The sequence below is a fragment of the Equus caballus genome, chromosome 20 (assembly GCF_041296265.1).
Source record: "Equus caballus isolate H_3958 breed thoroughbred chromosome 20, TB-T2T, whole genome shotgun sequence".
Taxonomy (NCBI): Eukaryota; Metazoa; Chordata; class Mammalia; order Perissodactyla; family Equidae; genus Equus; species Equus caballus.
In genome coordinates this window covers 22,527,471-22,543,019 of record NC_091703.1, presented here as the reverse complement: position 1 = coordinate 22,543,019, position 15,549 = coordinate 22,527,471, and the positions used below count along the sequence as shown (strand labels likewise).

The 15,549-nt window shown below is 38.7% G+C and overlaps 2 long non-coding RNA genes across 2 annotated transcripts in view; one reads left to right on the top strand and one right to left on the bottom strand.

Moving 5' to 3' along the window:
• The window catches only part of LOC138919686 (uncharacterized), a 19,032-nt gene extending 13,593 nt beyond the window's left edge, over positions 1-5,439 (top strand). Inside the window, exon 3 of the long non-coding RNA XR_011430102.1 lies at positions 4,976-5,439. This is a non-coding gene — a long non-coding RNA (uncharacterized lncRNA). The remainder of the gene's footprint in view (positions 1-4,975) is intronic.
• Positions 4,755-15,536, bottom strand: LOC138919685 (uncharacterized). Its single transcript, XR_011430101.1, has 2 exons — positions 15,434-15,536; positions 4,755-5,113 (listed from the first exon to the last, which is right to left on the bottom strand). It is a non-coding gene; the product is annotated as an uncharacterized lncRNA (long non-coding RNA).
• Positions 15,537-15,549: the final 13 nt, after the last annotated feature.

Sequence of the window (15,549 nt, the reverse complement as noted above, 5' to 3'; positions counted from 1 at the left end):
AGTGGGACCAAAAACGAAGAAAGCATATACTTGCTTTCAAGGCTTTTGCAATTTGATTTCTGTAGCTATGTAGTTTCCATAACAAACATTAGCTAGCCAGGCAAAATGCTAACTACCCAGAACCCAAGATACTAGTCTCCTAGGACTGCTGTAACAAGGTACCACAAACTGAGTAGCTTAAAACAAGAGAATGGGCCAGCCCCATGGCTTAGTGGCTAAGTTCACCACACTCCACTTTGGCAGCCCAGGTTCTGTTCTCAGGTGCGGACCTATACCACTCGTTGGTGGCCATGCTGTGGCAGGGGCCCACACGAAAAATAGAGGAAGATTGGCACAGGTGTTAGCTGAGGGTGAATTTTCTTCAACAACAACAACAACAAAAACCCCAGAGATTTATTCTCTCACTGTTGTGGAGGCTAGAGGCCAAAATCAAGGTGGTCAGCAGAGCCATGCTCCCACTAAGACTCTTCCTTGGCTCCTCCTAGCTTCTGGCGGTGACCATCAATCTTGGCATTCCTTAGCTTGCAGCTACATCTCTCCAATCTCTGCCTGTGTAATCGCAAGCAGGGCATTCTCCCTGTGTCTCTTTCTTCACATGGCATTTTCCTCTTCTTATAAAGACATCAGTTATATGGGATTAGGACCCACCCTGATGACCTCTCCTTAATTTAATTACATCTACAAAGACTCTATTTCCAAACAAGGTCACATTCACAGTACAAGGTCTTAGGGCTACAAGATTATCAAAACTACAACTATATTATAGTTTAATTAAATAACGTTAATTTTAGTAACTACAGCATTGCCAGATGTAAAGAACAAAATTCCAACACAAGGAAAAAGAGCACTATAGATGATATGATAATTTACTGGACACTCTTGCTTTACTTCGAAACAGTATTTAACATGCTCCTTCAAACTCTGCTATTTTGGAATTCATTCGGAGTTTGTGCTCTGTCCTTTATATTCCACTAGTTACGTAGATAGACACAATCTAATCTTCCTGCCTTTTAGATAAAGCAGATATTCTATATTCCAATCAGCGAGCACAAGATCTTCTCAGATTAAATCTGTTCTAGTCACTTCAATGATGTTTTAATTTTTTGTCTAAATTTTTCCTTGATTTCTCTTGTAGCTTCTCCCACACTGCTGTTCACCTCTCCCAAAGAACTGTGTTTTTTTTTTTTTTTTTTTTTTTTTTTTAAGATTTTATTTTTTCCTTTTTCTCCCCAAAGCCCCCCGGTACATAGTTGTGTATTCTTCGTTGTGGGTTCTTCTAGCTGTGGCATGTGGGACGCTGCCTCAGCGTGGTCTGATGAGCAGTGCCATGTCCACGCCCAGGATTCGAACCAACGAAACACTGGGCCCGCCTTCAGCGGAGCGCGCGAACTTAACCACTCGGCCACGGGGCCAGCCCCCCAAAGAACTGTGTTTTTAAAAATCATATCCTCCAAAGGACCATCCGTCATTTTCTGCTTTCTAATGCACATTGCACAAAATTTCAAAACTCATTTCATAAACATTTATTAAGTATAAATCATGTGCAATCCTCTTTGCATTCTCATTTGCATAAAATTTTGTCTCTTTAACATTAGAAATCGAATGATAAAACTTTGTATTTCTGGTAAAATAAGACAGATGCAAATTAAGCAAAACTTACAAGATATGTAGCCCCATGAATTCTGAGTTGGTGAAAAATCATCAAATTCCATCAATACTACTGAACTGAGCAAGCTTTAAGAGGTACGCCTTCTATTCTAATTATTTTATAGTAAGATATTACTGGTTGAACACTTTCAACTCTAGTAATATTATTAGTATAAATTTTCAAAACAAGTTACCTATGAAATATTAACATAATTCATTTGGAAAAATTGTAATTCTTGTTAGATCCAAATGGGCTTCTTGGCGATTACGCCAGAGAGGGATTGCCCTGATGGTCTGGGTTCTCCTCATTTCTCAGAATTCAAGAAGTCTTTATTAGGGCATCAGAGTAACGATTTAACCTGATGGTTTCCATCTTTTCTACTCCAAAACTCACACCAGAATTTAGATCTCTAAGCCTCATTTCATTGTATTCCTGAGCTGTATCTAGACTATGATTTGTGGATTTCTTGGCTCTAAGAAATACTTGGAAAACTACTGGTCAAGGGAAGTATATTTCCATGTGTTGGGCAAGGCAGCATTGGATCTAGCCCACCTGAACATCATTCCACTCTTGAGAATGGGAATGATGATAGAGAGCTTAGCTTAGTGAAGGCAACCCCTCTCAAAGACGTTAATTAAACTTGGTTCACAAAGGGTCTTCTCCTTGGCTGCATCTATAGGCTCTGTTATGGGTTGAACTGTATGGTGTGTTGAAAATTCGTGTTCAAGTCCTAACCCCTAGTATCTCAGAGTGTGGACTTATTTGGAAATAGGATCATTGTAGACGAATTAGTTCAGTTAGAACAAAGTCATACTGGAGGATGGTGGGACCTTAATCCAATTGATTGGTTGTTCTTATAAGAAGGGGAAATTTGGACACACATATGTGCACAGGGAGAACATCATGTGAACACGAAAGCAGAGAACAGGCTAATGTGCCTATAAGTCAAGGAACTTGGCAAGCCAAAGACAGCCACCAAACCACCAGAAAGTAGAGGAGAGGCCTGGAACGGATTCTCCCTCACCACCCTCAGAAGAAACCAACCTTGCCGACACTTTGATCTTGGACTTCTAGCCTCCAAAATTGTGAGACGATAAATTTCCGTTGTTTAAGCCTCTGGCTTTGTGGTATTTTGTTACAGCAGCCTAGCAAACTAAAACAAGGCTCCCTACAGGAGCAGCTATTAGTCATCCGCTCACCACATGATACACACATACACACAAACTTATGTATATAATGTAGACAGTATATTATATGATATATGACATGTACATTTATATACAATATGCATAAAATATAGTTTAATGCACCTTTAAATGTTGCTTAGCAAAAGCTTAATTTTATTTTGTGAATTAAGAAAGTGAGGCTAAATTTACGTATTCAGGTTAAAAAAAAAACAAATGAACACCATAAAAGTGCATCTAGAAAAAGCCCAAAGCAGCCACAAACACAAACTCCAGCACCTGGCTGGATTCCTGTCGCCTTTGCCTGGATAAGCACATTGCTGTTCACTTTACTATGACTATATATTACCCAAGACTTCACACAGCAGCGCTATGGCTTGTGGTCCTTTGAACTTCAGTAATTGTTGCCCGTGAATCACTGTTACCCAGCTTACATGTTTACTAGCGTATGATTTGATCTGACACAAGGTATGTGAACACAGTGTGTACCTGCTTCTGTGTACACGCACATATAAGCAGTTGTACGTGCTTGTGCACGTGTTTGAAACCTAGTTTCTTGTCAAGAAAAATGTTAATAATATGGATGCTGGAACAGGCTGCGTTCACACCATTCCAGACAAGGCTGCAAGTCACAGGGCCATATGCTGTGTTTTTTTAGAAATCTGATTTATTGCCAGCGCACATCAACACACATGGAGCGTATGACTATTATCTTAGCTGCTTTTCCATTAGGTTTTCTCATGAAGATTTTCATGTAATGGAGGAATGGGTGTGTGTGTTGCGAGGAGGGGGGAAGCTTAGTAAAGGCTTGTTGAGAATAGTCCAGGTTAGTGAGCTCTTCCTTATCTTCATCTTTCTCAGCTGTGGGTTTATAATTTTCGCTTTTACCAAATAGATTTACTAAGGGAGTCAATATAAATAACTAACACATAAATGTTAACAGAAGTCCAACCTGGGAGAATATAGTAGAGACGTCACACAGAAAAATTTCTATCAGTCCACGCTAATTCAGAGTTGGCATTTATTCTAACACAGGCTGGACTATAATTTATTTTGCATGGTTTGTGTCCAAAAAGGTGGGGTTAAGCAAATTGATAATGTAAAATGTATTGCTTGACTAGGTCAGATGTCTGGCAACCAAGCTTTCTTCCATCCCTTCACAGCAATAAAGGCAGCACTTTTGCATACATACATCTAATAACTATAAATGTTCCTGACCCATGTGTTAAAACAAATATAATAACGAATATTTTCATATTATTTAAAATTATTGGGCCTAAATTTATTTTTAAAGGTTTTATAATTTCAATTTTCATTCATTGAAACTGAGCTCCCTGTACCTTGTTTGAAACTGTGCAATTGTTCACACATATATCTCCTTAGCTTTGATATGCTGTCTTAAGAAATAACTTTCAGGATATAGATGCCCAGTGTAGCGAAGGAAGTCACAGCTGCAGAAAGGTGCCACCATTTTTGAGTCAGGAGTTTTCTACTGATTACTGAAGATTTTTCCATGAGATGATTCATTTTATGTGTAATAATTAGAAAAACTGGAACACGAAGATAAAAAAAGAACGAAAGCAAGCATCGTTATCCATAGCAATGCTACTGTGGAGTGCATAGTTTCCTTTTTGTTTGGTTTTATTAAAGGACCAACATCCCTGGTGCTTCATATTATCTGCAAAAGAAGTGAAAAATGAACAAGTCATGGATTTTCAGTGCTCTAATGACTTATACTAATGTATTCCTTCATCTAAATACAGATTTCTATTTAAAATTCAGTATGCAGGGGTATTATGAATTCCAGTTTAATGGATTCCAAATAATTGCCCTTTAGAAATGATGAATAGCTGTTTAAATCCACTGATAAGAATATACTATTTCTCTCCTAACAATAGGCCTTCCACATTAGCCGTGTCATATATGCCTGAAATTAGTTTATTAATTTTTTATTGATATGCAAAATCCAAACTGATGACAGATGGAAAATAACCCTTTGCTAAGAGCCCCCAACTTTCCCCCTGAAATGTCTGCTGTTGTTCTTGTGGGCGATGAAGGAGACCAAAGGCAATAATATTTCCAAAGGAGGGCAGGCCCACGAAACGCAGATGATGTCACTCTCTTCTTTCTTTGCTTTTTTTAGTTTGTGCAGCTCAAAGGATCTGCTTCTAAGTGGGCATAATGACCAGCGATTTCCAAACTCCACCAAGACAAAGCTTTTTGATGTTCTTGGTTGTGATCACAATGCCCTTAAAAATGACTTCCCGGACTTGTTCATCACCTAAAGGCAGCAGAAGCAAGAGAGGCAGAACCATTACAATTAAAAATACATTATTCATTCCCCTTATGTATCCTTGGCCTGGAGTTTTATTTTTTATTTTATCCTTGATCAGAATGGATGGCTTTGTACGCTAGTTTAAAAAATAAATAATGTTCTGAAAGTCATGGCCAGAATAGATTCAATAAACACTATCCTATGTTAAATTAAAAAAGCATGTATTCATTATTGCAATGTGAATGTTTTCTGTATTTATAAACAATTATATTACACTACACAATCTATATCATTGCATATATTGATGTGTTCAATTAATAAAGAAAATTCATTCCTACGGTAAAAGGAAAATCTGAGCTTTTTCTAAATAAAGTTATAATAAATGATACAAGGGAAAATTAAATGCAATCCATTGATAAGAGGTGCCTTAATCACCTTTGATTTTATGCTTCTTACTTTTCAACAAAATTCTCTGGGAAAATCTGTGTTATTCACAAAGTGAAAAACAAAATAAAATGATCCTTTATGGGAGTCAAAATGTTTGATTTATAAAGTCATTGTTCTTAGTGCAATATTTATATTTTTAGAACAACCCCTGAATGATGTACATACTATATACATATGGACAGCTCTATCTACCTATCTATGCCTATAAACACATGTAAATACAAGCAAACTGCAATGAAATGGAGATTTCCACTTTTTGTGCCCAGTACACTATCCAGGAAAATATAGATTACCAAGGAAAAACCCTCAGATTTCCCATTTCACCCCTGCCATCAATATTAATAAAATTTACTCATTTGTTCCTATAAAGAATGGTAGTCAGGATACAAAGAAAAAGGAAATGGAAGTAAAAGCTTGTTTCAGTTTTTGGAAGCCAGTAAATAACATTATTTCTTCCTTTCCCTCAATCTTATCTAAGAGAAGTAAAAGGTGGAAAGAAAGAGAGAAAAAAATATTTCCATATATCAGAGCCACGAAAAATATAGTAAAAAGAAGGAAATCTGTTTTTGTCTTTTCAGTATGCTCGTGTATAAGATCCTGGGCTACTGTGCGTTGAGGTTTTGCTTTTTCTCTGGAGAAGAGGGCCTGCCCTTTTCTCCAGGCCTTTTCTGTCTTCCTCCGGGGTCTGCTGCCTCTCTACACGCCACTGGGACTCGGAGAAGAATGGCTGCTCTGTTGCCGGCCTGCCGGCCTGCATATTGCATCCATTGCTCCATTCAGCCAGCCTTTCAGGTCTGCTAACTGCTGCTGTACAACTTCGCTTTTATGCTCAACTGACAGGGGTTTTCTGAAGCCAGACGGTTTCTGAAAAGAGGGCCTATTTGCATAAACAATGCCATGTGAGGAGGTCTGCTGGAAACAAAATCAAAATTCACTCAAGCAAATCTTCCTGATCAACTCATTTTTTTTTTGCAAGTAACACCTCCTATAGTTACCATCTGTATGCTAAAACATGGCTGAGAGTTTGAGCAATTCTTTCCCTCCTTTTCCTATGTGTCCAGTTTTATTAAACAAGCCAAAAATATATCTTATTTTCTGAGTTAGGCTGAACAGAATCCATAAAGAGACTATGGTATGTGGAATGAGGAATGCATTGTGTGTTAAATGGGGGCAAGAGGCCAGATACGCATCAGCTAGCCAGAGCCTTCCATTAGATTTGTCATGGGAGCCTCATCGAAATGCACATGTGAGCCGGGAGCTACACATCCACGAGCTCTGTGATTGCAGGTCACCAAATGCAGAGCTGCCCCAGCACTGGGAGCCCAGACGATAACATACATCTCTGCTCTCTTCAGCTCTTGGCTTAATTTCCTACCCACAGAAATAGACCAAATTATGGTATCAAGCTTAAAACAGGCTAGAACCAGCAGTTCAAATAAGGCTGCATAAACAAAATGAAGAGGAACATTATTAAATCAGTCACATCAATGGGAAACCATGCCTGGTTTTTTAAACATCTTCTTAAAGCAAATCCAGTTTTAAAGGGGCTATTTGAGAGCAATACTAAGAATTTTTCACTTAATAAAAATCCTAAGGGTATAAACGTGTGCTTAGGCAAACAGTAACTACTATGCTCTCCTCTCTGAAACAAAGGATGTAATTTGGCTTAACTCTTTCTTTTGCTTTTTGGAGACAGTGAGTATTACAACCTGGTGGATAAAGAAGAAAAGCAGACATTTTTCTGACGTCTTTTCCTCTTGTTTTCCTTTGTCCGGTATCAGACATAATTCAGTATTTTAGTGGTCTCCAGGATTGCTCTATCCAGAGTGCATGTTATCTCCCCTTAAAAATGTCATGATTGTGGACTATAAATATTATTTCCCATAAAAGGATATGAGACTTCTTGGAGAAATGGCTGATTCTAGATCCGAGGCAGGAAATACACAAAATGAGCATGGATAACTTATTCCACGAGAAAAGAAGACACTTCTTTATCACAAGACTTAGTAGTCAATCTGGATAAAATCTCAGCAGCCCAAAAATGGAATAATTTAACCATCAGTAAAGATAAAAATCTGCCTTTGCTAGAAAATCAAACATGCTTAAATTTGCGAGTTTATAATGATACAGAAAAAAAGGAAAAAACTTAATTGGTCCCTTTGGATGCTTAGAAACCAGTTCATCATTATGTGAACTGGTAAATAAAGGGAAAGATGCAAGCAATTACCCCGCCTTTCCTTTATAAGCGATACCACAGGAGAACCAAATTGTTGATGAGAGGAAGCTTCTTTTTATAGAAATAATAAATTTAGACTATCTCCATGTTGTAAGTCCTTAGGAAAGAATGGATTTGACACTGATCATCAGTGGTTGATAACATCACCTCCTACACAATGTCACCTTTGATGTTGTCTCATCAAAATAACCAAACAAATAAAAAGCCAAACTGAACTTGAATCTTATCAGTTCTTTAGATCTAGGAGATGCAAGGGACAGAGAATATGGCCAAAGAAGCCATATGGATAAAATCAGGAAAATCCAGGATATGGAAAACGCCACAGGACAAATGATCTGGATTCTTCAGCAAAAAGAGTTGCCACGTAAAGCCAAATAGATTAAAAGAGGCCGAAGACACATATATATGTATGTAGGAGCCTTATTTGAATCCTAATTCAATTTATCTGTTAATTAATTAACAAATTAAACATTAAACTTTAATAAAAACTAAATTATAAAATAAATGGAGAAATGCAAACATAACCAGATATTTGGTGATGTTATGAAATTATTAAATTTTAAATGTGAATGAGGTATTATGGCTTTGCCTCTAAAAATCAGTTCCTAAATATTAGATAAATTTACTGAAATATTTACAGATGTAATTAATATTCCATCTGGGATTAACTTCAAAATAATTTCGGGCGGCCGGCCTGATGGCACAGTGGTTAAGTTCACACATTCTGCTTCAGTGGCCTGGGGTTCGCTGGTTCAGATCCCGGGTGCAGATCTGCGCACTGCTTGTGAAGCCATGCTGTGGCAGGCGTCCCGCATATAAAGTGGAGGAAGATGGGAACAGATGTGAGCTCAGGGCCAGTCTTCCTCAGCAAAAAAGAGGAGAATTGGCAGCAGATGTTAGCTCAGGGCTAATCTTCCTCCAAAAAATTAATAATAATAATTTTGGGGGGGAAGAGTCATATTGCATGGGAGTAGAGATGAAGCAAGATGGACTGTGAATAGATAATTATCGAAGTTGGGCAACAGGTAAACCAAGTTCATTTTACTATTTTCTCTACTTTTGTATATGTTTAAAATTTTGCATAATGAAAACAAAAATAAATAATTTAAGACTCACTTAACGTGTGGTACTTCAAAAACAGGTACTATTTTCCCCACTAAAATTTCTGCAAACCTTAAGTCCTGTGACCAAGCTGTATGACTAGGTTAAAGATAGGGAGAAGCAGATGGTCTAGACAAATATTTGCCCAACTTTGAAAAACCAGGAGTTTATAATGTATAAAAGAGATTTATAGATACACGTAAGACAGTAAACACCACCGCTTAGGGCTCTAGAAAAAATGCAAAAATTATCTGCTTTCTTAAGCAAACCGTTTGCTAATAATGTATTAATTATCTGTTTATTAACTTAGAGCATTCAATTAGAACTGTTATAACTGTGGAAAAATCTAACCATATTAAAATTCATAAACCCACTTAGTATAAGAGTTCAGGAACTGTTTTTTATTCATATATACTATCTTTAGAATCTTCAGCATACTAAAACTTGAATATCATTTTTACATTCTCTAGGCATACATAGTTCTTTTGGCTTTCAAAATATTACATGTGTATATAGTTGTATTTTTCTTACACAGAAGACTATAAAATTTAATAAATTAATGTCTTTAAAGTAAATTAACTCTAATTAAAAAAATAAGCCTTCCTCTATAAGAATTATAACAACATAATAATGATAACCAATATTCATTAAATGCTTTATAAGCCATCTTATCTCATTTAATCATCCCAACAGCATGATGAATTAGGTATGTAGGGAGACAGTTCTCCATGAGTCACTCCCATATCTGCACATCTTGCCATCAGCGTCACTGACAGCCCTTCGTTGTGGTCTATTTTTCCAAGGATGTTTGTACAGAGAATAGCCTTAAAAGACAGAGACTCTGTCTTCCTTTTGGAGCAGGGAATAACTTTGTTTCCTGTCTAGTATAACAAAGATAATGTCTCTGTCTGCAGCAAAGGTTGCACAGCTTTGCTTGCAGCCCTTTATAATAGATTGGGGTTTCCTACTCAGAGTCCCTCAGCTGTGACACAAATCCACTGTGAGCACAGCATCCACCTACGCCCCTCTGAGTTACTCCTGTGAGACTCTAGGGGTATGAGAAATTGATGAGAACATTAAGCTCATGCTGCCTGCTGTGTCATGAATAATAAAGTTCTTTGTCTCTGACCCAGAAATCTCATGTCTTCTGCCAACATTCATAAAACTGTAGCAGGCTAACTCCAAGCTGGAGAGGGGAGGGTCAAGTGGTCCCCAAAACTCATATTTGGCTTTGGGTGGACAGGAAGCATTAGAAGTTCATTTAGTGAGCCATGAGAAGCCACTGTGCCTTGCTTTCTGGCAGAGAGCTTTTTCTCCATCGGTATCTCCCGATCACTTTCTCCTCTGCTCCCTGACCTTAGTTCTTTAAGGAAAAAAATAATTAGGAGTTGGGCCAAGTTTTCCCTGTCCATGAGGAGGATTAAAGATGCTATGATTCTGAGTATGCTGGGGAACTCTGCACAGGGCGAAAACTCAAGGTTTTATGAATCCACAGGATAGGGGCACCAAAATCATAATCACCATCTAACCTGGTCCCTGAGGGATCTGGATTTACCTGACGTGGTTTGAGAACGGTTTACAGAGAAGTTGAGAGGTTAATGCAATCTTATGAGTGTGTCCTTTGTGCCAATTCAATGTACTTTTTTGTTGTTTCTACATCTTAATGTTATAACTGATGAGTTATATGCTTTTATAGCCTTCTCCCATAAGTGTCAAAGGAGAGCTTTCTGATTGGAAGAGCAGAGTGGGACAAACTTGCCTGCCATTTGCCACCAGTGGTTGGCTCAAATGCCTGTATCCTCTGATTCCCAAAGTTTTCTTTACATACATATTGTCCTGTTAGGAGGCAAGCCAGAAGCTGAAGTCTCAATGGTCTTGACTACACAGTGTTATCACACCTCTGCCAACTATTATAAAAACTTAGGAGACTACTCACTACATAAAATATATCAAGGTTACATGGTTGGATCACAATGTTCAATCCTTTCAGCAATCAAAGTCTTCTCTCTTCACCACCATAGAGCCGGCCAGCATCTTATTGGAACCTTTACACAGTATATTCCTCACTTGTGCATTCTACTTGGTCCTTTATATTGGCTGACCCCAAAATTAGCATTCTTTGAGTGGGAACCAAACAAACACTCTGCACTCGAAGCTGTCCAGCAATCTGTAGCATACTCTCCACCTTTGAGGCCCCACGGTCCTAATGACCTCTTTAAGAAGCTGGTCTCTGTGACTGATGAATTTTCCTAATGGAGCCTTTGGAAAAGAAATACAGTTTCCATCTGGAGGTTGCCCCTTGAGAGCATGTGTACCAGGTACATTGCTTTTAAAAAGCAACTCTCGGTTTGCTGCTGGGTCCTGTTGAAACTGAATGTCTGATCCATCATGGTCTTTTGACTCTCCAGTCTACTATTTATTCCCATTTGGGATTTGATCAACTTAGACTCCATGACCAACAAGGTGGTAATGGCCAAAGATCCTTGATCATCAAATGAAATGGTGTATTCAAAGACATAAGTGGTCTCGCACAGAGGCATCTTTGCTTTTTGTGAAAATATGGCAGGTATTCCTCCGAGAGAAATTTAATCCCCTTCTCTGCAACTGATGAAAAGCTGCTAACTCTACAGGTCCCATTCTCTGAAGAGATCAACTGGAATCAAGCTGCTGATCAATCCTGTACCCTCAGATTGCCTCCATTGCAGCCTGGACCCATCATGGTACCAGATATGACATGCAGTCACCACTGAAGACTGAGCACAAAGTAAGGAACCCTATATTTCTGATGCAGAGGCCACCATTGGACGCCAAATGTGTGACTACAGGAAGTTGACCCCTCTGTCTTGCAGTGATAGAGGCTAAATCCCGTGAGTGGTTGTTCATACCCACTCCAGGCAGAGTGGTTATGGTTGGACTTTGATCCCCTAAAGGCTATCAGTGGTGCTTCATCACTGTTGACACTTTTTCAGATTACGATGTTGCTGTTCCAGTCCAATTAGTCAGCTTCAGTTACACCACTGTGGTTGCTGAAACTAATGTGTGTTGTGTTTTAGGCTTTCTGGGCCATTTACAATCTGATAACCATGCACCTTTTACCAAAAAAGCAACTCAACGTTGGGGCTACTAGTCAAAGTGTATGATGGACTTTCAATGCTCTCCACTATTTACAGGCATCTACTGTTTGCAGGTAGTACTGAGTATTGTAAAAGCCTCCTCAAAAATTGATTTGAATGGCCGGCTCCATGGCATAGCGGTTAAGATTGGTGCACTCCACTTCAGCGGTCTGGGTTTGTGGGTTTGGATCCCAGGCATGGACTTTTACCACTAATCAGTCATGCTGTGGCAACAACCCACATATGAAATAGAGGAAGATTGGCACAGATGTTAGCTCAGGGCTAATCTTCCTCAGCAAAAAAAAAAAAAAACTGACTTGAAAAGTTTTCTGTTTCTCCCTCATCACATCCTGGAAACCTACACAGTAGTAAGGCAATTTGGTCACTGAATATAACTGTCCCCAGAAAGGGATCATCCTCTCTTGGCCGCTTCTTGGGTAATGATCAGGATGAAAGTGGTTGGAGATTATATAGACTTATTTTGAAAATTCAGATAATTTTCTTCCTTGACCATCCTGGGCATAATGTGTGTCTCTTTCCCCAAAGAGCAACACCAGCTCAGCCTGGTTGACACATTCTCCAAGTGGAAGCCTGGCCAAAAAGGGCCTAGGAGATTCAAACTTTATCCTGGTTAAGTTTTATAAAGCTGCCTTTGTCCCTTTTCATCAGGAACCTTCCAGATGAAAGATTTGGGTTAGAGTTTGAAGATAATCAGAAAAAAGATGGATGTTACAGCCCCTGGAATGGAACACTCCAATTCTGTGGCAATAGATGGAGAGCAACAACCCAGGAACATGGAGGAGAACCCCTCAGATCTGGGAGGTAAGGGAACAGAGAGCCATTAGCAGTCTTTCATCTTTCAGAATATGAAGGAAGATGCCCTGATATGCCTCTTCCAAACTGTTGCACGTCCCTCAAATTTAGTTGACTTATGGGTCTTTCATCCCCTACCAGAAGATTTTGACCGTCGTCTGAGTGGGGTTCCTTTTAACCTCGTGGAGAGTCTATTGGAAAAAGCAAATGGCCTCAGTTCCTGCTCCTCCTGTGCCAAACACCTCCAGATGTCTCCCTGTGCCCCACCTCATCATTCTCAGCCATCCCATGGGGCAGATGAATGCCGCCTGAGTGGTGAGGTGGATAAACAGAACAGATTGGACTGACTGCTTTCAACAAAGAAGGACTAGACTCAATTATTTGAATAGAACCAGGAATCCTAAGGCTTACTAGTTATCTGGGAGACTACTTTGGTGGCTCAGTCAACCCATGTCCCCTGAATGATGTGGGTCCCATATGGGGCACCCCAACAATTGTAAACAACACTTTTGTTCCAGAGCCGCCGTGTGTGGCCTCAGGATTATATGTCATGTGTAGAAGCCAGACATTAATTTACCTCCCTTCCCACAACTACAATGTGAGTCATCCATTTGCAAAAGTGAGTACAAAATCTGTCTTTCGCTGACTTTAGTTAAATTGATCACTGATATGACCTTGGCCCTGGAAGGAATCCAGATTAGCCTCAACCCACTGACCAGCCTTTTTATAAATGATGCCTAGACTCCCTCCTTGCAGGTGAAGGCAGAGTCTGTGTAATCACTCATGCATCCCACTGTACCTAGACTATTGCCTTGGATCTAAAGGAAAGGTTAATGCAGAAACTTAGGGAGAAAGCTATCTGGATTTCTAAGTTAGACTCTGATGGTTTGTGGGAATTGTTCAGCTGGTTGGGTCCAGGCCCAGGACTGTGGTTCATGGTAGAAATCAATACCGAATTGGCTTCATCCTGTTGCTTGAAGTCCTATTGATATTAGCCTTAATTCAATGCTACGTAGATAAATTGATCAGATGTGGTCCCAGACTTTGTCAGTCAGACTAATCAGAGATGAAGTGATGTACCCATGGGAAGATTTGCCAGAAGCCAAAACAATATAGAAAAGAGAGGTGGCTATTTGGGCATAGGGAAGGAGAGAGAGCACTGAAAGTACCTGCTAGAAATGTAGATTTGTATTAAGACCTCATCCTGCTTACAAAGAGTTTGTGTCCTAAACATTCATTAGTAAGTTGATGATTTCAATAACAGAATGCCTTCATTCATAGGAAATGAAATGAATAAATGTTAGACTCATAGACTAGCATACAAATGCTTCTTTAAGTCTGGCTATGATTTAAATATTGTATTTCATATTTGATTTTAAGTAGTTTTCTGACTTTTGTTGTAGGATGCACACAAAGATACACACACAAGTTTTATTTCAGCTGTGTTATATGTTCAACAGACTTTGAAAGATGACTGTTGAGAGCTGACCACACTTACTGCATTATTTTTCTATGAAACTTTGCCTATTGCATGCACCAAGGCAGGCACTCTTTAGCTTTATCCCAACGACACAACTCAACAGGAATGAGACAGGTCACAAAGGCTTAGGAAACACTCATGACCCCTGCCATGGTCCTGGGCATCACTGGAAGTGTCAAAGAGAGAAAGAAAATTCAACTCAGAGGAACACTTCTCTCTTTAGAGTTTTAGAAAACCCTCTCTCCAGCGTGTACCAACCATTGACGTACACAAGTCTGGCAGTTACCATTGGTGGGGAGTGGCTAATTAGAATTAGCCAAAGATTATCAGAGGGGAGTTCAAGAGAGAGAGCTATTAAAGAAAAAACAGAGAGTTTTTTTTCTTTTGGAGCCATAATTGCTTTAACTGAAGATTATTTCTAAAGTCTATTTAAACTAACAATAATTTTTTCTCCTTCATGATAGATAATTCCATATTGGAAGGAGGTTTCAAAGCTAAGTAGTTCTTACTATTTTTACTGGAATAAAATCTTTAATATGACACTGAGAGAAATTAATAATAAAAGAAAGTAAGATGTTAACTTTAGTGGTTCTGAAACAAGATCAGAACAATGAGTATACCCTCAGAGAGGAAATAGCATGCACAAACTGATATTTTAATTACCTCGACATGCTATCCTAATGCCACTTTAAAAAATAATCTGTCCTGAAGCATTCAGACAATTGTTCTTAACTTTATTTGGGATGAGGGATGAGAGGGTTTTGCATGCACCCTCTTCCCAGAAAAATTCATACCATAAGAAGAGTTGATAATGTTCTAGGCGTTGTGCTGTATCCTGGTTACTCATTGAATTATTTAAACACCAACACAGTTCTATCAGATAGGTAATACTATTATATCCATTTTTCAAATGAAGAGATAGAGGCACAGATAAGTAACTTGTCAAATGTCACACACTAATAAACAGCAGAGCTGGGATTTTAAACGCTAGTAACATGGCTCCAGAATCTACCGGACTTGATAGCTCACTCTACTCAGGTATCTTACACTCATATATACATCGGTATATACAAAAATCACTCTACTCAGGTATCTTACACTCATATATACATCGGTATATACAAAATTAGACATACCATTTTAAAAGGCTTCACTCAACTCTCAAAGTCTAGGTTAAAAATTTTGTTCTAAAAGTTGTTTGGCAACATTTACTATTTTAGAATATTTGAAACATATGATGTCATAATCAGAA